Here is an 8477-nt window from a genome sequence, read left to right as displayed (position 1 = left end):
TAAAACTATAGTAAACCCTTAAGAAATATATGCAAATATTTTTCAAAATGGGAAGCCTTGGTTGCAAACAAAAGAAATTGATGCTGGTCACCAAAAGCAATAAAAAATATAAATAATGCTGACTCTACAGGATCCTCAAGAGCATAGGTTAGAAAACAGAACAGAATCCAAAGCTGGCCATAGGAGATAATTAAGAGCTGCTTGTTTCTCTTGTGTGAACCTCAGGAGTACCAGAGCTAGGCAGGAAGGAAGCCACAACCAAACCTTGGCGACGTGCCCACATGCTAGCTGTCAGGCCCCCAAGAAGGGAAGTGTGGCTCCTCCCAGCAGCCATATTGGTAAGCAACCCTCTGCTTTTTGTCAGGGATTGATTATAAGCCAAGATAGGGTCAAGTTTTAGAAGGCAAGAATTTATATATTTGACTATCCACTCCTTCTCTAGATTATGCATCCAATAGAGACTATTCCTCTGAATGTGTGGGATCAATTTCACTTTTACGGGTATATATAATTCATGTACATAATATGTATAATGCATATCTATCATATTTAATTTATATATAGTGGTTATATAGTAACTTAGTCATGTTTATTTAGTTTGTAGAGAGGCATTGGCCAAGCCCACGGAGATCAGAGGGCAACCTAAAGAAGCTGGTTCTGTCTTCCTAACATGTATGTTCCAATATGGAACTCAGGATGTCAGGCTTGGTGGGAATGCCTTTACCCACTGTGCCTGGAATATATGCTTGCAAATAAAATGGTGCATCTGTCCTCTTGGAAGAGGGCCCCGTCTGTGTAGAATGTCTTTGTCTGCTCTTCCTGCAGAATCGGTGTGTCTATCTCCTTTTACCTGGCCCTCGGATGCTACGTCAATACGGTACATGCCCCACAGAGGCAATCATCGTCCGCTCTGTTCTATAGATATTGGTGAAGGCTTAGACTTCTTGCCGTAGCTTCTTACACTAGCTCAATCCAAAACATTCCAATATTTTGGTATAGAAAGTATCGACTTCTACTAAATTGTTTTTTATGAGAAATATGTTGTGGTAAAAAAATCCCAGTTTATATATAAAAAAAGTCTTTTTAGAAAATGAGAAAAGAAAACAAGGACTTCCTATTTTCCTTACGTCGCTGCTTGGATGGGTGAAGCCTTTGTCAGGAGTAAATGCCGCTCCCTATGAGTTTAGTTCTGAGGGAAAAGCTCATAAGATAATAGGAAGTAGTCACCCTCTCCTGCACTGTTCTTAAATTCTGACTAGCTTTAACGGGATGGGGTGAATTAATTTTCAGGGCTCTCCTTTCTGATTCTTCAGTGTACTCTCAGTGCCTTACAGATCTTTGAAGTAATAAATTTATAGCTTAGCACCATTTACAAAGTAATCAGCTGGATTAGAACACATGTCAACAAGAGGCTGACAACCAATAAACAATCAACTCCCTCACCCGGAAGTCGCTCCGAATCCACATCACCGTCACTGCGTCTTGTTAGGATGCAGATGCTATTTCCAAATAATTACTTAGCTAAAAGCAAGGTAATACTATAAAACATTCAAAGTTAAAAAAAAAAACCATTGAAGAAACATCATTTAAAATGGCATAATGTTCGATTATGTGAGAAGTTTATAAAGATTAAGCCTCAAAAAAATTTGCTCCGTATTTTATTTCATTAAAAACCTTCTGTTTAGGTGGCCACGATGATACATGTAACCCTTGTATGACTTCCATGTGCATGCTATGGTATGCAAACATACATATATAAACACACGTACACGCACGAGTGCACGCACGCATGCACTCACACATAGAAATAAAGTAGTATAATTATTTTTAAACTTTTGATTAATCTAAAGTATTTATAATCCTGTGTGATAAAGACAACTTAAACAACAATTGTGTAAATTTTAATTTTTTAACTTTTTAAAATTTTTACGTATTTGAGTACTTGCCCTCACCGTGTGCATGCAGTACCTGTGGAGGCCAGAAGAGGGCTCAGAACCCCAGGAGCTGCAGTTCCAGACAATTGTGAGCCACCGTGTGGGTGCTGAGAATCTAATCGGCTGAGAATCTCTGGACGAGCAGGAAGTCCTCTCAACCACTGAACCATCTCTCTAGATCCTAAGTTTCGGACATTTAATATTTTTTCCAACTCTGTGTCGCCCTGTATACTTAGGCAGACTTAAATGGAGAACAAGAATAATCGCAGGACCTACATGTCAGGGCCGTTGTGAAGGCTGAGGGAGAGAACGCATGAAGATATTAACGTATATATCTTGATACAACATGGAAATGTGCAATTCCTCCAGCTGCCTTTGAGAGTAAACACACTTTAGGATTTTTGGCTTAGAATTTTATATACACCTATGACCATTGTAGTGACATCTACCGTGGAAGGTTCTAGATTTCATAAAGCAAAGGAGCTGTGTTAAAAATCTATCTGGGACCAGAAGATCGTTCCTAGAGTTAGAGCAAAGCTGAGTGAAAGAGAAAGTCTCTGGTTTGTATCGCAACAATGAGACCAAGCATTTTATGAGTCTGAACATATGGAGAAATTTTAGCAAATGAACTTTTTATCTTAAAAGTTAATAGATTCTCCGCGTGGAGCAATGCATTAGTGAGGCCATTATCTGGGAGAGATTAAAGAATAAAAACACAAATAAATGGAACTTATGCATGAGAGAGAAAGAGATAGCAGAAGAAAGAAGGAAGGGGAAAGGAGAAAGAAGGGGAGGGGCAGAGGAGGAGGAAGGCATTATCAGAAATGTGCGCAGGGAAAGACGGGATGGATGAGCAAACCTAATTCAATAGGGTTTCACGTAACGTTCAATATATGAAACTTCACCACCAAAGTCATGATCTACAAGGATTTCTAGGCCCTGGGCCCAGATTCTGGGCTTGAGTAGGTTCCCCAAGTTTGTGTTTCTAAGAACTTCCCAAGGCGTGCCCCTGTTTCTGCTCTAGGAAACCACATTTTAAGAACAACCCGCCAATGTTTTAACAGACTGACACCAGCTGCTGAAGTCACCTGCTTGACAAATGACTCTAACACAGTCTCATTCTGTAGCCCCAGCTAGCCTGGAACTCTGCCTGTCTCCGCCCTCGCCCCGCCCCCCGCCCCGCCCCCCGCCTCTGCCTCCGCCTCCACCTTTCTATCTAAGGACAGGATCAAAAGCATGTGCTACCACATCCAGCATCAAACACAGTATTTTAATGAACAATATTTATGAGATTCAGATTTTCTTGTGATTTCATCAAGTGTTATTAAATATTGGCTCTAAGTACTTTATTATTATCCATGCAATTGTCTCATACAGAAAGATCTCTTTCTCCAACACATGGGTCCTGGAATCGATTGAGGGATCAAGGACAGCTGAGTGTAAAGTTCCTTTACTGGACAAGCCATCTTACTGCCCTAAAGTCAACCGCTTCAATTCACACACACACACACACACACACACACACACACCCCTCCAAATCATGACCAGTGTCAAAAGCCTCTATGGCTCTAGTTCTTCAGATCACAGATAAATCAAGTGTAATAGCCCTTTCAGAGAGTTCATTTTCTCCGCTATTTAAGCCAAATACAAATATTAGTTGAACACACCTATGCTCACACGAAGGAGGCTAAATGAGGCTAGGAAGTGGGGAGGAAGTTAATCCATGTTCAGAACAAAGTTCATCTGTTCTGTAAGCCTCTAAGAACCACTCAACAGAAATTGCATAATCTTGCATAATAGCAGATCAACGGAACACGAGTTTGCTGACCTAGCATTTAACTCTCGCAGAGCAATTATTAGGAAAAGTTCTGCTAGCTAGCAAAATTAATGTCGATACAGTAGTTAGATTTTTTTTAACCTGGTAAATGAGTTTTGGTGGTAGCAGATAAGACACACTTGCAGGCACGTATGCACACCTATGCACGTGCATGCCTACACACACACACACACACACACACACACACACACACACACACACACACGCTTTACTTCTATGACAAAGTTTCACTTTTCAACCTCCCTAACAACTCTCTTTTCACGTTACAGTTGGTTCAGCTATTCAAATTGGTGTTAACTAACGATTAAATGCAAAATTCTCTTTCTCCCACTATACCAATGTTAGTAGCAATTATTTTTCTACTTTTCAGAATTTCAATGTCACAATACATGTGCCCTTAAAGAAGGCCTGGGGCTGATGAAGTAGCTTAGCAGGTAAAGGTGTTTGCCACCAAATATGTACCCGAGTTCAATTGCCAGAACTCACATTGTTGAAGGAAAGGACTCCTGAAAGTTGTTCTCTGACCATACTTTCATTGTGATACACACTAAATGAACAAACACATAAAGTAACAAACTGATAACAATGTTTTCAGGTAGTGCTTGATGACATCAGATACCCCTTCAAACTCTGATGTGTTATCTAAGTTGATAGTTTTACCAATTGCATTTCAATCATGAAAACAATCGGCCGGCAGAGCAACAAATAATAGAGAGATCCGACTCTTGCCTGGCCTAGTGATGTGCACATGCAATCTTAGTGCTTGTGGCACTGAGGCAGGAGGATTGCCCTGAGTTCCAGACCAATCTGTGACACATAGCAGATTCAGCCAACCAGGACCACAATGGCACCCTGTCTCGAATGAAAACAGGTGACCGTATAGGAGAAAGATGGGTGGGAAGATTAGGCACTCCGTTTTAGTTTTATCTTGTTTTGTTTTTCTCGTCAGTCAGGTAATGTGCCCATGTCATAACAAGGTTTAGTGGGCAGCACATGTCACACAATGGCATGAACACCCAATCATCACGCTTTATGAACCGAAAGGATCTCCGTTTTAGTTTTAACCTTTTGTTTGCGTGTGTATGAGCTCTTGCTTTGCTCTTTGGCCTGCAGCTTTCTGTAACGAGCGCAGTATCTCCCACATGCTCGACAGCTACTCTACCATTCAGCCGTGTCCCAAGACTTCTCTGCTTGTTTGTTTTTACTCGGGGTCATACCAAGTTGTCCAGCCGGGCCTAGAACCCACCCTGTGGTACAGGCAGGCTTTGAACTAGGAATCTCACTGCCTTGGACTAGCAGCGATTACAAGCCTGTGCTGCTGGCTTACCTGTCCATTTTTGAGATCAGGCTTTGCTAGTGTAGCCCCATACATCCTGCATCTGCCTTCCAAGTCCTAGGCTTGCAGGCATGCACAACCACGCCCAGCTAGAAACCCCGCCCCTCTGGATCTTAAAACATGGATGCCAGCATTGGCCCTGCCCTTCTGCCGCATCATTTCTTAAACGATCTTTCTGAATAGATCAGAATCTGCAGGTGCTCAGAAACCACAGCTGGCTCCTTGATTACCAAATGACATTCAAGTGCCTACCAGAGACAGCCTGACCAGGTCTCGTCAATACAATCTCCACACCTTAATCTCCTTACATCCTCATACTTCCAGGACCCATCCGACGTCCTTTTCCTTCGTCAAGGGTCCTCTTCCACATCTTTGCCAGCCCTGAGTTTCTCTCTCTACAACTCATACTTGTGTCTCTGATTATTTTAATCTGTGTCAGTGTAGCTCACAGATCTTCCTGAGGTCGGCACGGAACAATTGCTTCACGGCCTGGTAGCCGTCTCCTCAGTCTACCTGTGGGAGAAAGACTGGGCGCAAGGAGCTGGCCCACTGGTGGGTTAGTGAAGTCTAAATGAGATGAGAGGGCAGAGAAGGGAGCTCAAGGCTGTGCTTTAATGTGACTGATTACAGGGATCAGAAGAAGAAACAATGATCTCGAGGATTCCTAGAATGGACTCCATTGCTAAGCCGATCTGTCTTTATGTAGGAGATTGTCTTACCCCAAACCTACAAGTCTACATTTTAATTCTTTAGGAAAAGTCCAACTCCCACTATCATGAGGTAACTCAACCCCAGTTTCTTCCTCCCTTCCACTCTGTACCAGAACAGCCTATGGACACAATAGCCTAGTGGTAGCATGAGTTTTGTTTTTGTGTGTCATTTGTTTAAAGTTTGAGGCTTTTACTTAGGGCCTCGATTACTGTGACAAACACTATAACCAAAAGCAAATTGAAGAAGAAAGACTTTTTCATATCACAGTCCTTCATTTAAAGAGGTCAGGAACTCAAAGCAGGAACCGGAAGTCAGCAACTAAGGCAGAGGCCATAGAGGGACACTGTCCACTGACTTGTTCCTTGTGACTTGATCAACCTGCCTTTCATATAGATCACAGGACCACTCACCCAGGGGTGGCAAAAACCCACAATGAACTGGGCCCTACCACATCAATCAAGAACAATACACCACGGGCTTGCCTATAGGCCAATATGGTAGCGGCATTTTCAGTTGGGGTTCCTTCTTCCCAAATAACGCTAGGTGGCGTCGTTGACATCAAACTAGCCAACACTGAGGTCTTACTATAAAACGTAAAGCTCGTTTGGACATGAGCAGGATCTCTCAGTTTTCGTTGGTCCCGAGTCATTCTGGAGGTTCAAAAGAGACTCCAACACACATTGCATATCATTGAGTTATTTTCACACAAGAGGGAGGTGATCCTTAAGTCCTACCAAACAACCTCCGCCGTCTTCCCATGTTTACTCCAGGCAGCGTGTGTATGTGCACAGCCATTGATCGACTCAACGATGCCTTTGGAAACTTCCCGCCTCACCTCACTGAGATCAGCTGAGACCAAGAAATCACACCAAACGCAACTGTAAAGTGTGCAAAGATCCCCTAACTGGGGGACATCACCGGGCTCCAAGGGTCATAGGGGGCGTTCCAAAGAAAAGTGACTCTAAATTCTATCCGGGGCATTAAGTATTGATTAGGTAAAGGAGGAAACTTTGTGACGAGAGGAAGCCTCTTTTAAGACTTAGAATTGTTTCAGAGTGCATCGGCAACATGAAACAGATACAGGCAAATCCATCAATCATACAAAATGTAATTCCAATAACATCTCCCCATGATGGCTCATTTTAAAAAGCACATTCAGAAGACTGGGCAGGCTGCCCATGGGCCTTCTGCACTCTCTCTGTTCCCTAGACCCAATCCTAAGGGTAGCCCCACACCTCCTGGGATCCCCCAGACCATCCCCTCTGTGGCCTCCCCTTTTCCCTCTCCAACATCAGCAAGAATTCCCTATGATCACCCAAGCAGGCCACTGAAACTGGCAACACACTCTTAAAATCCAGAGAAACTAGAAACCGAGGAACAGAACATCCACCCAACAAAGAGAAACCCAGAAATCAGCATCTAGACCTATAATCACTCCAAACTTAGATTCCTGGATACCATTGTCAGAACACAATCAAAAACAGCCAGGGCAACATGCCTGGCTATCCTGCCACAGAAGGCCCTACTATTCCAATATGGCTGACGCAGAAAAAGAAGGTCTTAACACCGACTATATGAAGATGATGGAGGTCCTTACAGAGGAAATGGATAAATCCATTTATGAAAGCCAGAGAAACGCCAAGCAAACAATTAAAGGAAATTAATAGATTCCTTAAAGAAAGCTAAGGGGTTGATGGAAATTAATAAAACTGTTTAAAACCTGAAAATGTAGATAGAAATAATAATAATAATAATAATAATAATAATAATAATAATAATAATAATAATGCTACAAATTTAGGGATTCTAGAAATGAAAAACTTAGGAATGGAATGGGAACATGAACTAAAGGGAGAAGCTTGCTTCATCAACAGAATACAAGAGATGAAAGAGAGACTCTCAGGCATTGAAGATAGAATAGAAGGAATAAATTCATAAATCAAAGAAAAATGTTAAATCTAAAGAATCCCTGTCATAAGACACCCAAAAACTCTGGGACATTATGAAAATGCCAAACCTAATAATAATAGGAATAAAGGAAGTAGGAGAATCCCAGCTCAAAACCTGGAAAATATTTTTAACAAAATCGTAGAAGAAAATTTTCCTAATATACAGGGCATGTCTATAAAGGTACAAGAAGCATACAGAACACTAAATAGATTGTACCAGAAAAAAGTTTTCTCTCCTCATAATAATCAAAACACTAAACGTACATAACAAATAAAGACTATTAGACACTGCAAGGGGAGACGACCAAGTAACACAAAAAGACCTATTAGAATTACACCTGAGTTCTCCATGGAGATTTTAAAAGCCAAAAGGGCCTGGACACACAAAAATGCTGCAGACTCTATGAGACCACAGACACTAGCCCGGACTACCATACCCAGCAAACTTTCAATTACCATAGATGGATAAGATAAGACATTTCATGATCAAGAGAAATTTAAATAATATCTATCCACAAATTCAGCCCCGCAGAAGATACTAAAAAGAACTCTCCAACCCAAGGAGTTTAACTATACCCATGAAAACACAGAAAATAAATGTTCTCACACCAACAAAACCAAAAGAAGCACACACACACACACACACACACACACACACACCACCACCACCACCACCACCACCACCACCACCACCACCAATTAAAAAAAAA

The 8477-nt window shown here is 41.8% G+C and overlaps 1 non-coding gene across 1 annotated transcript; it reads right to left on the bottom strand.

Annotated features, from left to right (window-relative positions):
• Window positions 1–4714: 4714 nt before the first annotated feature.
• Window positions 4715–4818, bottom strand: LOC120098710 (small nucleolar RNA U13). The gene has a single exon (XR_005497128.1). It is a non-coding gene; the product is annotated as a small nucleolar RNA U13 (small nucleolar RNA).
• Between the last annotated feature and the right edge of the window lie 3659 nt (window positions 4819–8477).

Source organism: Rattus norvegicus, chromosome 19 (genome assembly GCF_036323735.1).
Source record: "Rattus norvegicus strain BN/NHsdMcwi chromosome 19, GRCr8, whole genome shotgun sequence".
Taxonomy (NCBI): Eukaryota; Metazoa; Chordata; class Mammalia; order Rodentia; family Muridae; genus Rattus; species Rattus norvegicus.
The sequence above is the reverse complement of the archived record's forward strand: the minus strand, read 5'-3'. Positions and strand labels throughout refer to the sequence as shown.